A 15,439-nucleotide genomic window follows, 5' to 3' on the forward strand; every position below is an offset into this window, starting at 1 on the left:
CACCCCTCTCTGTGCCTGGCTTTTCACAGAGCCATTTCAGGGGCTGTGGGTATTGGCCCTTCGCTCTGAGCAATGCCCCTCATCCTCTTCTCTCTTGGACCACTGCTCTCGGATCTGCATGGGGAAAGAATCCTCGCTCTGAGCCACTCCTGGTGTCTTCTGTCTTCCTCTGGTGCCTCCTTCACATTGGGTAAATGACCTGTTCGTCCTCTGCCCCGATGAAACTTTGTGTATGGCTGTTGTCCTGTCTGACCTGGAAGGACGAAAAGGTATAATTCCTGAACTGTTAATTCAGTTCCTTTCTTAAATGGCATGCTTTTCTAAGAAAAACCTGTGTTTTTTCCTCTAAGTTTATTTTTGAGAGAGAGAGAGCGCACGTGCACAAGCTGGGGAGGGACAGAGAGAGAGAGAGAGAGAGAGAGAGAGAGAGAGAGAATCCCAAGTAGGCTCTGTGCTGTCAGCGCAGAGCCCAGCATGGGGCTTGAACTCACAAACTGTGAGATCATGACCTGAGCTGTAGTCGGACACTCAACCCCCCTGAGCCACCAGACACCCCTGGAAAAGTTTGTTTTCTAAGCCAAAGTTATTCCATGACGAAGGCATGTCTTTTCCTTATGGTCACATTCCTGTCTGCTGTGACCCCTTTTCTATTCACTTTACTCATCTGAGAGTTAAACATTTTTAAAAAATGTTTATATATTTATTTTGAGAGAGCGAGAGAGAGAGAAAGAGGAGAGAGAGAGGGAGTGAGCATGAGTGGCAGAGGGGTGGAGAGAGAGGGAGACAGAGAATCCCCAAGCAGGCTCTGCACTGTCAGCACAAACTGTGAGATCGTGACCTGAGCGGAAATCAAGAGTTGGACGCTCAACCTACTGAGCCACCTAGGCACCCCTCAGAGTTAAACATTTTAATGAAATTGGCCTACAATTGCGGACCTCTCACCCAGGGGTAGTGGATCTACATTTTTGGCGTTATGCTAGGGATTATTAACCTTCAGATTTAAAATTCTCAACATTCCTTCTGAAGGTTGAGGCGTTGTGGCAGAGATGTGATCGATTTGGTCTCCATAACATAGATGAAGCGGACCTCTTTCCTTCCTGCCTTGTCCCATTCTACCAGGTAGTGAATAGTTAACAGTTTTGACTTTAACAACAACGAGTAAAGAAAACTTGCCTTTGGACACCAAATACAAACCACACCCTTGAATAGCACTATATCGTTTGTGGGGTTTTTTTAGGCATAATACTTCTATTTGATTTTGGCTTTCCACGGAATTTTCCCAAGATCTCAGCCTTCTGCTGCAGGATTCTTTCTTGTCTTCCCCTCCCAGTTACTATAACTGATCCATGCACTCTCCATGTGTGGGAGGCGGTAGTCTGGGCAGGTAGTCTGGGCAGATGTCAGGCACTCTTGTCTGTGTCTACCAGGAGCTATTATCCCCATCCCAGTGCCTGGCTGTCTGAGGACTATTGTTCTGTGTACCACAAGCTAAAGTGATTTTTCTTCTCCACAATTCATTTTTGAAGTTATTATGACAGGTGCTTTCTGCAGCTAAAAACGCTGTATGCATCGCAGAGATCAGAATGGTTGCTTGTTGTGGTTTAATATTTATTGAACATGTTTGTCTATGGTGCATGTGTTGACTGGAGCCCAGACAGTGAGAGCCACATGTTTGCAAAATTATTTTGTGAAACGTACATCCCTTTATGTTTGCAGGAAGCTTTCTCACCATTCAGTTGAGCTATGGAGATTGGATTGATAGGACAGAAACATTGTGCATTTTATTTGCCTGCATTTTAGGGCTTGGTTGTGATAACGGCTGTAGATGCTTTCTCTTCCGGTGCTTTCTCTCCACCCCCCCCCACCCCCCCCACCCCCATTCTATTAGCCTGGTCAGTGTGAGCGTCTCAGAGCTGGACTTCTGAGCAGTTTGCACTGGAACCTGACGGTCCCAAAGCCCTGAGAGGGGCAAGGACTTACTTTGTTTATTCTGCTGTGTCTTTGTCACCAGAGAGGCTGATGAAATTTTATTTCAAAAAAAAAAAAAAAAAAAAAAAAAAAAAAGACAATTTGGTGGCCTGATCTGTGTTGCTTTCTAGCGCGTCTCTTTAAATCTGGTGGTAGGTTGGGGTGCCTGAGTGGCTCAGTCGATTAAACTCAGGTGAAGCCTGAGCCTGACTTCAGCTCAGGTCATGATCTCACCGTTTGTGAGTTTGAGCCCATGTCAGGCTCTGTGCTGACAGCTCGGAGCCTGGAGCCTGCTTCGGATTCTGTGTCTCCCTCTCTCTCTGCCCCTCCCCCGCTCATGCTCTGTGTCTGAAAAATAAATAAACATTAAAAAGAAATTTAAATCTGGTGACACGTGGAGCTGGGGATGCCCTGGCCTGGGGTTCAAACTCTTGCTGCTCCTCAGAAGAGCTGCTCTTTGGTCACGTGGTACTTACAAACTAGTATATCGGTTGCTTGACGTTTTTCTACCCCCTCTTGTCACTCTTGTTATATTTCAGCCCCCCCCCCCCCCGTTTTTTTCCGAGGGCACTTTTACTCTTTGCAGCTGAACATTTCCATATATTTGTAGCTTAGTCTAATAGCCCTTAGCACCAGGAGTATCTACTTTGTATTGAATTTATTTTTTTCTATTTAAAAAAAATCTTACTTAAATCCAAGTTAGTTAACATACAGTAATAGTTTCAAGAGTAGATTTTAGTGATTCATCACTTACATACAATATCAGTGCTTATCCCAACAAGTGCCTTCCTAATGCCCATCCCCACCCCTCATCCAGCACCCCTCAGTTTGTTCTCTAGATTTAAGAGTCTCTCATGGTTTGCCTCCCTCTCTGTTTTTATCTTATTTTTCCTTCCCTTTCTTATGTGCATCTGTTGTGTTTCTTAATTTCCACATATGAGTGGCCACGTTGTTGCCAATGGCAAGATTTCATTCTTTTTGATCGCCAGGTAGTAATCCATTGTATATATAAACCACATCTTCTTTATTCATCAGTCGATGGGCATATGAGCTCTTTCCATAATTCGGCTATTGTTGATAGTTCTTTTTTTTTAATTTTTTAATATTTGTATTTATTTTTGAGACAGAGACAGAGCATGAACAGGGGAGAGGCAGAGAAAGAGAGGGAGACACAGAATCCGAAGCAGGCTCCAGGCTCCGAGCTGTCAGCACAGAGCCTGACGCAGGGCTCGAACTCATGGAGTGTGAGATCATGACCTGAGCCGAAGTTGGACGCTCAACCGACTGAGCCACCCAGGCGCCCCTGTTGATAGTTCTTTTAGCCCTTTTGGATACATGTATGTATATGTTTTTTTAGTTGGTTTGTTTAATTTGTGTGACAAGAGCCAAAATCCTCCCCCAGCCCCAGTCTAAACTTTATATATCCTACTCAAAGACAGTAACTAAAACCCTCCCATCACCTCAGAAGCACTTGATAAAAGTCTGTCTCAGTAAAGTCTCCAGAGCACAGAATGGATTGGAAATTGTATAAAATGAGTTTTCTTGCACACAAAGATAAAAAAAAATAGAAATCCCAAATTTATTTTTAAATTTATGAACAAGAATCTCTTTGAGGGGCTCCTGGGTGGCTTAGTTAAGCATCTGACTTTGGCTCCAGTCATGATCTCACCATCCATGAGTTTGAGCCCCGCATCAGGCTCTGTGCCGACAGCTTGGAGCCTGGAGCTTACTTCGGATTCTGTGTCTCTCTCTCTCTGTCTCTGGCCCTTCCCCATTTGTGCTCTGTCTCTCTCAAAAATATAATAAAACATAAAAAAATTTAAAAAAGAATCTCTTTGATGAAATAAAATTGCAGCAGTAATAATTCTTCCGATTTTAGAATGGACCAAAACTCAATACCATTTAAACTATAGGCTCAAAGGGTTATTCTAGGAGTTCGCTTTCTTAAAACTTTGGTTCCCCTTAAACATTATACAAAAATGGAACTTCATTTTCCTAATGGCTTAATTCATTTGGACCTGCAAAGCCCTTCCGGTTATAGTCACCTTGTGTTTGCCCCACCAGAACTTGAATATTGACCGTCAGGGTTTTCATTTGTGTAAAGTTTAATCATTCTGCTCTTTCATTTATTTATTTTTAAAGGTTTTATTTTTAAGTAATCTATACACCCAATGTGGGGTTCAAACTCAGAACCTGGAGATCAAGAGTTGCTTGCTGCACTGACTGAGCCAGCCAGGCCCCACCGCACCGCGCATCCCTCCCCCCTCCCCCCCCCCCCCCCCCCCCCGCCATTCTGTTCTTTTAGATTGTGGAAGTTTATACGTGGAGTGCTTTTCTCTTCCTTTGTTTTCTTTTCTAACAAGGAAAAGAAAAAAAAGGGGGCACCTGGGTGTCTCAGTTGGTTAAACATCTGACTTTGGCTTAGGTCATGAAGTCACATTCTGTGGGTTCAAGCTCTGCATCAGGCTATGCGCTGTCAGCACAGAGCCTGCTTCGGATCTTCTGTCCCCTCTGTCTCCGCCCTTCCCCGACTTGAGCTCACTTGTCTCTCTCAAAAATAAACATTAGGGGCGCCTGGGTGGTGCAGTCGGTTAAGCGTCCGACTTCAGCCAGGTCACGATCTCGCGGTCTGTGAGTTCGAGCCCCGTGTCAGGCTCTGGGCTGATGGCTCAGAGCCTGGAGCCTGTTTCTGATTCTGTGTCTCCCTCTCTCTCTGCCCCTCCCCTGTTCATGCTCTGTCTCTCTCTGTCCCAAAAATAAATAAACGTTGAAAAAAATTAAAAAAAAATAATAATAAATAAACATTAAAAAAAAAAAGCAAAAAAAAAAAAGATCAAAAAGGAACATTGAGCCATTGTTGAGCATTTTGGGAAAAGTGAAAATCTGTTCCCTGTATTTCATTTACAAGGAGAAGCAAGTTAGAAGCAAGCACCCATGATTCTGCTGGGAGAGGAGGTGGTGATGGCAGATTCTAGGCTGAGTTCTGAGGAAGGAGAGGTATTTCTTTGCCTCCTTTCCACCTTCCCTTTTTCTCTCAGTTCCTTTCCTTGTCTCCTCTTTCAGTATTTCTGTCCTTTCTCATCCTTCCCTTCAATTGTTAGCCATTTTCTTTTACTCCCTTTATATATTAGCTCACAGCAGTTGAGAAAAAGTGACACCCCTTTCAGAGAGATCTATTTTGTTAAGGACTCTGGACAACAGATCCAAAGAAATTAACCCTCAATAGTGAAACTTTGGCTTCGGTTGGAGGGGCACTTATGAACTGAGAGTCTTCTCAGGAATTGTCTGTTTATAAGATCTGTTCACTATTTATGGGACAGAGATGACGGATGCCCACTGTGGGCCAGGTGCTGCCGTTAAACACACAGATGGATAAATGTTGTTGCTCACGGTTTTGAGGGCAATGGCAGGGGAGGGGGCAGACAAGCATGGAAATTAGTAGTCACCGTATAGTCTTGTAATTGCCTTCATGGAGGCAGGAACCACGCGTTGCGCCTGCGTGATTGGGTGTGAGAACAACCATGGAAGCATCCATTCCCTGGTCTCAGAGACTTTAAGGAGGGGAATTTTCGAAATAAGGTGACGTGAGTTCTGTAATGAAACCATCCTGGAGGTTTGAACTCTTCACGACTCCCGTTTGGTTAGGCCTAGTTTCGATTCTGCCATTTTTGTTTCAGCTTCCTTTCTTCACCTTACTTTCGTCTGTTATCCCGCTGGCTCCTACGTCCGCTTTGCTGTCCCCAGTGTGAGACGCGGAGCTCAGAAACCTGGGCCAGAAAGGGGAAGATGGGCTTGGGCTGCAGGGTTGACAGCTTTTTCCTTTGGGTATTTAAAGTATCATCATCTCATAATGTCACACACATTTTTAGACAGGAGACTGTCCCAAGATCTTTTCCTTTCCTGGCTTGCTGTTTACAGTTGTCACATCTGCCCTGTCTGCAGTAATAACAAGAAGAAGAAAGACTCCCAGTCTTTTTAACGTAAAAGCCGTGAACTGTGCCTTTGACAACTGCAGAAAGTGGTTGCACCACTTTATTTTATTGTTGGTATAACTTTTAATTGCCTTCTTTGTCTTCGTGCCCTTCCTGTTGTTTTCTGGAACAAAGTGAACAACGTTTGCAGAGTCAGTTCAGAGGTGAACTAATGGTATAGCCATAAGAGCAGATATAGGCATGTTGGCAGTTGGTGAATGTCAAATCCTGATTTTAACGATAATAAATTTGGGGGAGGAACGAGAAGCTCTCAACTAGTCAAAGGAAGATCCTGTGCGGGAGAGGCTCCTGTCCTTCATACAGAGCAGTGTTCATTTCTGTTGTAGTAGGAAATATGGCTTGTTTGCCTCCATTGTTACCTTTATCATTCCGCCTGCTTGTCCCTGAGGAACCTCAGCTTTTACAAGTAGGGATAGGAGCCACGTTATAAATCCTTTCTCTTCTTGTAATCAAAGCCCTGTGTGGCAACCTCCATGCCAGGAATCACCGAACCCTTTGGATTTAGACCACTCAGTCCACATTGATCTGGTTTTTAGGCTTCCTTTCCTCCATGCCTTCAGGTGCTGTGTATGCTGTATCTTCGTTTGACTTTGGTGTCTGTTGAGAATTCTGGCTTCTGCAATGAATTTATTCCTGTTGGGATAATTGGATGAATGGATGGGTTGGGGGGGCGGTTTGGAACAGAGCTGAGCACCACCCCAACAGGACGTTTCCCCACTTCATCCTAAGACACCTCCCTTTTTCTGGGATCATTTGTTTGAATCTGAGTTGTTTTGGTCTTGTGCCTTATTTTAGCTTTGATGGCACAATATTAAAGAAGTTATCGTCTCATTCAACGTCGTTGTCAGTACTGACAGTAGTGAAGATACTGGAAGGTTGACTGCATTCTCCTTTATTTCCTGTGTGTGTGTGTGTGTGTGTGTGTGTGCGCGCGTGTGGACATTTCTGCAGAAGGTCACCCAGAGCCCTTAAAGGGAATGACTGGCAGCTTTCTGTCCTGTCATGAGGAGAGGCTGAGTGGGCAGCCTCAGGCCTCTGATGCCCCCTGGGCAGCCTCCAGATAGTTTTCTAGATGAGAAATTGCAGAACTACCTGGATTTCTTGCCCAGGTGTGTTTGGGGGAGAGAGTTAGACAGCATGTAGATGATTTGAATTTTGCATGAGGAGAACACAGTCAAAGATTTTTTTGACATCAGACTTTTTTTTTTTTTTTTTTTTTTTGCCTCTGGGGCAGATGTTATTTTTCTCTTTTACTTTTGGTTTTTATTCTTCTGTAGTATTTTTAAAGACAACAGTGAGAAGGAATTACCCCTGGACCTTTACTCTCAGTGAAAAACATTAGTTGTGACTCTGAGGAAATGGCATGTGGCCATAAGGACAGGGTATGGCAGAATCATCCAAAATGCTGACTGCCTCCCTCAGGGCTCTATGGGCTTGGCAGTTTTCTTAAACTCTGTGCCCCACTCACTTCATCTACATGATGGAGACAATAATCTCTTTGGATGTTGTGATTAACTGAGGTCACTCTTGTCAAATGCTTAGAATAGTCTCTGGTATGTGGTCTTTTTTTTTTTTTTTTTGAGAGAGAGAGTGTGTGTGCATGTAGGGGAGGGGCAGAGAGAGAGAGAGAGAGAGAGAGAGAGAGAGAGAGAGAATGAATCTTAAGCACTTAAGAATCTCCATACCTGACTTGGAGCTTGATCTCATGACAGTGAGATCATGACCTGAGTGAAATCAAGAGTCGGATGCTTAACCGACTGAGCCACCCAGGCACTCCACAGTGCCTGGAACTTAGTAAGTAAGCAGTTCATGGTTATTATGTATGATTATACACTAATTCTGTTAGGTCATATTATTACATTATGAAAGAATCGAGTTTCTTGGTATAGTGATGTGGTCTTAGAAACTAGGAACAAATGTCCGCCCAGGCCAATGTTTAATGACTATTTGGCCATGACTTGGTCATTTGGATCAGAGAAGAAGGCCAGCGTAGCAACTTTTTTCATGAAAGTTCAGTTTGCCACACTCATCGGGAATCTACGGAGCCCCTCGAAAGCTGAGTGGGCAGAGCCCTTGAGTAGCTCCTCTGGTGTAGAGGATATAAAACATGGCAAATGGTCTTTTGTGGAGCATTAGGGGACGGACACCTGACTATTAACCAGCCCCACCATTAACCAGCTGTGTGTGCTCAGGGTCAGACCAGCTGTTCATTCGTTCGTTTGTTCATTCATTTATTCATTCATTCAGTTCACTCCATTTGTAAATAGTGCTAAGGTATTTTGAAGTAAATTAAAGCTCTCTTATTGCAGAATTTCACAGTAACCAAGACATGGAAGTAACCTAAGTGTCTGTCAACATGTGATTGGATATATAAGATGCGGTATATATGCTCAATGGAGTATTTATTATTCAGCCATGAGAAAGAAGGAAATCCTGCCGTTTGTAACAATGTGGAAGGACCTCGAGGGCATTATGCTAAGTGAGATAAGTCAGACAGAGAAAGACAAGTAACGTAGGATATGACTTACACGTGGAGTCTAAAAAAGCCGAACTTGTAGAAGCAGAGAGTAGTGTGGTGGTTCCCAGGGCCATGGGGTGAGAGGGTTGGGGAGATGCTGGTCAAAGGACTCAAACTTTCACTTAGAAGATGAATAAGTTCTGGGGAATCTAACGCACAGCATGGTGATGAGAGTGAATGCTCTATATTATGTACTTGAAAGTTGCTGAGAGACTAGGTCATAAATGTTCTCGGCACATAAAGCAGGGGTAATTATGTGACACAGTGAGGGTGTCAGCTGACAGGACGGTGGTGATCATATTGCAGCAACTAAGTGTACCAAATCAACACATTGTACACCGTAAACTTAGTGTCATAGGTCAGTTATATCTCAATTAAAAAAAAAAGATATCTTGACATTCCACCCCTCCTAGAATAAGGCTTTCCATCCCTCCCAGACCCCCAGGAAAGAAAGGAAGGAAAAAAGGAAGAAAAGAAATTTCTCCATGTAACCAAAATAACATTGCCATTACTAATGTAATTAATAATACGTCTTTAATATTTGCTAACATCAGTTCACATTCAGGTTTTCCCAGGTATGGTCAGGTCATACACTGAATTTATGTTATCACAGTCGCTTCGTATGGGGGGCGGGGGGTGAGGGGTGGTACTGACTAAATGGTCTCCAGGCTCAGTGTTCGTGTTTTAATACCTTTAACCAAGTGCTGCTCCGATTCGGTTCATTTCTCTCTTGTTCCTGGAGAAGGAGGATTCGCAACGTATAGACACCAGCTATGGCTCTCAGCATGAGCGGATGGAAATGTGGAAAGTATTTGGCCCATGGAATCAGTGGAGACGGTCAGGGGTGTGTCACACTGGGTTGGGCAGACCCAGCCCTCATGCTGGTTACATAGGGGAGACAGAGTTTTCGGCCCCAGACTGGCTTGCATTTGATGTGCTCCCTAAATGTTCATAATGCCGTTTACCGGTAAGAGGAAGACTTGTGCCGTCCTTCTGATTCCCTTTTGTTTTGTTACCTGAGACTCTCGTGTTTTATTCAGGGAGACTAAATGCTGATCTCTCAGATTACCTGTCCAGGGAAAGTCCCATTGTTCCAGAACAAAAGAGTGAAAAAGTCACGTAGTGAGAGCCTAGCTCCCATCTCAGATCTCAGGTGCTGCAGCGTCAGGGGTCACTGGCCTGTTGGCACATTCTCTGCATTGTGTGGGTGTCCCGGTGAAGTCACTTCTCAGCTTCTTAGTGCCCCCCCACCAAACTTCCCTGGGGCCACTGTGTTATGTGTGTGAGCTCTGAGGGCCGATGGTCTGAATCAGTTGAGAAGTAGGGTTGAGGGGTCAGGCAGGTAGAGGCCAGAATGAGAACTCTTGTGGATAAAAGAGGAATTGGCTGCAGTGTGTGCCGATAAAGAGCTTAATTCTGAACCTGCAAATCAGGCAGCAGTGCCCACTGCGGGCCTCCTCCCCAGGCCTAAGGGAGGGAAGCTGTAGGTGTGCTTCCAGAAGGCTCCCAGGGATGGAGGGAGAAGGGGCTGAGCATCCAACCCTTCTTCCTGCCCTGGGGAGGAGGGTGCGAGAGGGGACACAGGGAGCTACAGCCACAGACAAAGGGACACCCCTTACAGTTAGCTTCCTCTTGGGGCCGACTGTCATGGGTGCCTTGTAGGCTCCTCCCCTCTGTCTTGGCTCTACAGACTAATTAATAGAGGAGAGAGAGAAATGAGACAAGTTCTGATAATAGTATTGTTCAATAAATACTTCCATTCATATGATATGCACTCCCTGAATAGATAAATCTTAAAAAAAATTCAACTTCAAAATTTCCCCCAAACTCTGGATATTTGTGGCATGAATGAATGCACCAATCACTTGTTTGCATTTGGGAGACTCAGGATGGCTCTGTGTGTGTGTGTGTGTGTGTGTGTGTGTGTGTGTGTGTGTGTGTGTTGGGAAGGAAGCAGAGAGGAAGTGGGTTGGAGAGCCAAGGCTTTCTGAAATATTTATTACCTACAGGAATTCCAAGCTTCTCTGAAGGGTGTCCCGAGTGTCCCAGAAGTCAGCTCCTCTGACTGACAGCCTTCTGCCCCTGGTGTCCCAGGGCTGAGACGTTGGGGACTTGCCCTAGCACTTGTTTTGGGAGCCCCCTCTTTCCCAAGTGACCAGCAGTCCCCTCATGGAGGGAGATGAGCCATCCAGGTCCCAAGAAGTTGGTATGATAGGCAAGGAGGAACCAGGGGCCGGTAGAGCAGGTGGATTGGGTAGGCAGATGGATTGGGTAGGTACCTTATAAGGTACCTCTTACAAGGTATGGAAACCGTACTTTGTGGTCGGGTATGTTCTGAGAGCCAAGTATGGAGCAGGACAACAACCTTCGTTCACATTAATGGAGCAGAAGAATGCATTACATTTTACGGACTTTAAAAATTTGTAATAAAACATATGTAACAAAACATTACTATTTTAGCCACTTAGGTGTGCAGTTCAGTGACATTAAATACATTCGCAGTGGGCCACCACCGTCTATCTCCAGGACAATTTCATCTTTCCCAATTGGAACTGCATCCACTAACCACCCCTGGAAACCACCACTGTACTTTCTGTCTATGAATTAGACTACTCTAGGCACCTCACATAAGTGGAATCATGCAGTTCTTGTCTTTCTGTGACTGGCTTATTTCACTCAGCATAATGTCTGCAAGGTTGATCCATGATGTACCAGGCATCAGAATTTCTTTCCTTATTTATTTATTTATTTTTTTTAATTTTTAATGTTTATTTTTGAGAGAGAGAGACAAAGACAGAGTATGAGCAGGGGAGGGGCAGAGAGAGAAGGAGACACAGAATCCGAAGCAGAGTCCAGGCTCCGAGCTGTCAGCACAGAGCCCCATGCGGGGCTTGAACCCACGAACTGTGAGATGATGACCCGAGCCGAAGTTGGACACTTAACCTACTGAGCCACCCAGGCGCCCCAGAATTTCTTTCCTTTTTAAGACTGAATAATATCCCATTGTGTGGATATGTCCCATTTTGTTTATCCATTCATTTGTTAATGGACGCTTGTGTTGTTTCCACCTTTTGGGTTTTGGGATTAATGCTGATATGAACATTGATGTACAGATATCTATTGGCATTACATCTTTTCAAAATAAACTTTTTTTTTTTTTTAGAAATACAATATATACATTACGTTTTTGGTGACCACAAAACATATCTAACTCATTTGGAACCTGAATTTGTTATTCAATACCCCTAAAGTTTTAAATGTATGACTGTAGTGCATTTTATTATTGAGCTGTGCCTCTTTTGTCCTGAGTTGTTAGTTTTTGTGCACCCAGTTGTATATTTAATCTTGTTAGATCTAGTTCACCAACTTAGCCTGTCATGACCTTTTAGAATTCTGAGTGTTTCATCTAGTTTAATTTTGGGTCATTCACAAATCTGATCATATCTCCTCTATCTCTGTACAAGTCTTGGGTGCTGCTGGAAACCTCTCCCTGCCTCCCTTCTGGTTGGCTTTTCTCTGGGCATTGCTGTGCTGTCATATACCCATTTATCCAGCTTTCCTCACCGCTGGTTTGTAAGGAAACACGTCCCCCTCCGCCACGTATGTCTGCACATTTTCATGCCGTAACAGTCTCCAGACTTACTGAGAATGGGACTACACCAGACTGGTCAGTCATACTCTGGTGTTGTTTGGGAATGGTAGCCACCAGCACGTTGTAGGTGAGGGGGAATGAGCTGTTCTCTTACAGCCTCATGAGCAGGTTATAATGAAAGCAAGTTTCAGAACCAATTCGACATTGGACCCTGAAACAAATGGGTATTAGCAATCAGGCAGAGTCTAGTCCGTATGTCCTGTTCTGTCACCTGAAGTCTCAGCTCTGTGTCCTGTTAGGTGCTCTGAACACCACTTGGGATGAAGGGTGGTGGGATGAAACCAGTGGCTGGACCATTTGGGATCAAGTCTAAGGATACAGGCTAAGGGCCTTGTCGGATGGAACCTTATACCCTATCTATTCAAGGATAGAGACTGTCTAAACTATTTTGCCCCGTTCTTGATGCGCATCACGCTAATTAACAAATCACCGATTTCATCACGGAAAAAAAAATCCTTCCTCACATTCATTCTTCTAGTTAGTAGAGGATCTGATCTTACTCAAATATACGTAACAGAAGGGGTTCTAGTGGGGCACTTTTGGAGTGAGGACTGTTTGGTCTGGATGCTAGCTGATCCGCTCAGGATGCTGAGATATAATTTACCTATAGTAAAAATAACAAATCTCAGAATTTTTAAGCCCCTATAAGGACCACCTAGATCAAGATGTAGAATGTTTCCAGGACCCTCCAAGGCTCCCTGGTATCCTTTTTCCCCAGTGAGAAGAATGCCCCTCCTTCTCCAAGGTAATCACTCTTCTGACCACTGTCACCATAAATTAGTTTTTCCTGATTTGAATTCCATATGCATGGAATCCTACTTAAGTTTTGTGAGATTCCTTCATGCTGTGTAAATTGTTCATTTTCTTTCACTGCTGTGTAGTATTCCATTGTGTGAAATGTAGATAGCCCTTCTACACCTGGTAGATGTTTGATCACTTCCAGCTTGGGGCTGTAGTGAATAAGGCAGCTAAAAACATTCTTGTGCATATCTTTGGTGGACGGAGTAGGAGTTATTGATTAAGGTAATTAACTGTCCCTAGAATTGGTTTATATTCACACACACAGAGAGTATATCATATTTTCCATGACACATGGTTTTAGAGTATATTAAAGGGATCATACAAAACTACATATACAAACAAAGGAGCATAGTCTCGTAAAGTATGTGCTGGAACAAAAGCACATCATTGCTTTTTGTGTTCCCTGACTATAATAAATATTCTAAGCCACAGAGTCAATTTCCTGGGAGCCGAGATTCTCATGTGAAAGTATGCTGTTTCCTTGTGGCTTCTCTAGAAGGAGTGGGAAAAGGACCTTTTCATTAATTCTGCAAGTACGCATCATTCTCTAATTTTAGATTGTCATTGTGAAAAAAGCCATGGATTACTAAAAACTCTTGAGAATATCAACTACTTTTGGGGGGTCCCCTGCATTGGAATGAATAAGATTCTTAAATATTCATTTATGTTTTTCTTTCCATGTCATTTTGGGTATTGTGATGAAAATAAACTATTTGCTGCTGATTTAGAATCCCTGAATACTCTTATAAAAATTTAATTCCACCCATATTAACTAGGCTTTCAAGGCTTTTTCAGAGGGCCTGTTTTCCTCTAATAGATTACTAGAGGGAAAATCTTTTAGCCTAGAAAATTGATGGATGGAAGTAGAACATGGAAACTGAACTCCAGCCACCAATGGGGATGCTGCATTGATTTAAAATTGAAAAGGGTCTGTGTTTTGTGAAAGTGAAGAATTAGGTTAGCAGTCCCCTTGACAAGAATGCAAAAAACTCTAATGGTCTGTAGCACATGCATACATTTAAGGTATCACCACCTCTTCATAGCACCTAACAACATTTTTTTCAACAACCCTACGGTGTGTTAAACATTACAGATGTCCTGTTCCGGGAGTCTTTCCTACACACACACCGTTGCACGTGTACTGAGATGACACTTGTACAAGGTTAGCGTTGAAGCTTTGTGTGTAACACCAGGACACCAGAAGCCACCAGATGTACGTCCGTCTAAAAGGGAGGGGCCGAAGGGTGGTGTATGTGTGCAGCGGATGCTGTGTGGTTGTTAGAAGAGAGCGATGACGTATGTCCTGATGTGGACTGATGTCCAGGTACATTGCCATGTGAAAGAAACAAGGTGGAGGCCAGCGTATAGACTGTGCTCCCTTTATGTAAGAAAGGTGGAGGTATAGGGGAATTTACTTATATTTGCATAGAGAAAAACTGGAAAGATAAACAAGACATAAATAGAAATGGGATCTGTAGCAGTCAACGGGATACGTAAGGGTTGGGAGTAGGCATAGGAATGGCTCCTTCTGCATAGATCTGTTTATCTTGTGTTGACTTTTGGAATCATGCAGAAGACAACCACCCACAAAAATGAATCTGATCAGGCACGCTCTTGACATTGAAGTAGACCAAGAGCACATGGCAGAAAGTGAAGCTGGTTGAATGCATCACGAAAGGGTGAGATCATACACTCCATTTCCTTTCTCAGATGCTCTCAAGTTCAGCTGCTCAGTCACGGGTGCTTATTGAACCGGTCTGCCAATCTGATGTGCCAGCCACTATCTTAGGTGGTGTCGGTGGGAGCCTTAAGGTCCAAGCTTTCCTGGAGCTGCCTGAAGGGGCAGACAGCAAGGAGATGACCAGTGAGGGAGAGAAGACTCCCGCTGGTAGGCCCAGGGAAGGAGGTGAGGGCAGCCTCTGTTGGGGTCACAGGGGAGGATAATTGCTGATCTATATTCCTGCATGTTCAAGGCTCGTTGGTGGGCAGTATTTTTGTACATAAGAAAGTGGGGTAAATTCTCATTTTTATTCTTGCACTACAGCAGTCAGGATGTCATTTTACCATAGTCTCATTACGTCTTCAGTTAAATTTCAAATAAAGAAATAAACACATTATAGCAGTCATGGGTCCCCCAGTGTACTACTGTGTGGGCAGGAGGCCAGAATTTAGGTGAATAAAGAAAAAGTTGACTTGACCATTATAGTTTTGTTTTCACAGTGGTGGGGTTATGTTGGGGATCATGTTATCTCCATGATTTGTGACTATAACCATAGGTTATTGAACAGACAAGATATTACTCTGACTAGCCTGTTATTTATTTATTTTTCCATTCAGAAAGCAGTTAAGGGGCGCCTGGGTGGCTCAGTCGGTTAAGCGGCCGACTTTGGCTCAGGTCATGATCTCGCGGTCTCTGAGTTCGAGCCCCGCGTCGGGCTCTGTGCTGACAGCTCAGAGCCTGGAGCCTGTTTCAGATTCTGTGTCTCCCTCTCTCTGACCCTCCCCTGT

General features: G+C 44.0%; 1 protein-coding gene and 1 non-coding gene across 5 annotated transcripts in view; both read left to right on the forward strand.

Annotated features, from left to right (window-relative positions):
• CAMK1D (calcium/calmodulin dependent protein kinase ID) overlaps positions 1–15,439 on the forward strand; it is a 509,211-nt gene that overhangs the window by 141,671 nt on the left and 352,101 nt on the right. The window lies entirely within an intron of this gene.
• On the forward strand, positions 13,864–13,993 carry LOC111561584. Its single transcript, XR_002744226.1, has one exon. It is a non-coding gene; the product is annotated as a U6atac minor spliceosomal RNA (small nuclear RNA).

Source organism: Felis catus, chromosome B4 (genome assembly GCF_018350175.1).
Source record: "Felis catus isolate Fca126 chromosome B4, F.catus_Fca126_mat1.0, whole genome shotgun sequence".
NCBI lineage: Eukaryota > Metazoa > Chordata > Mammalia > Carnivora > Felidae > Felis > Felis catus.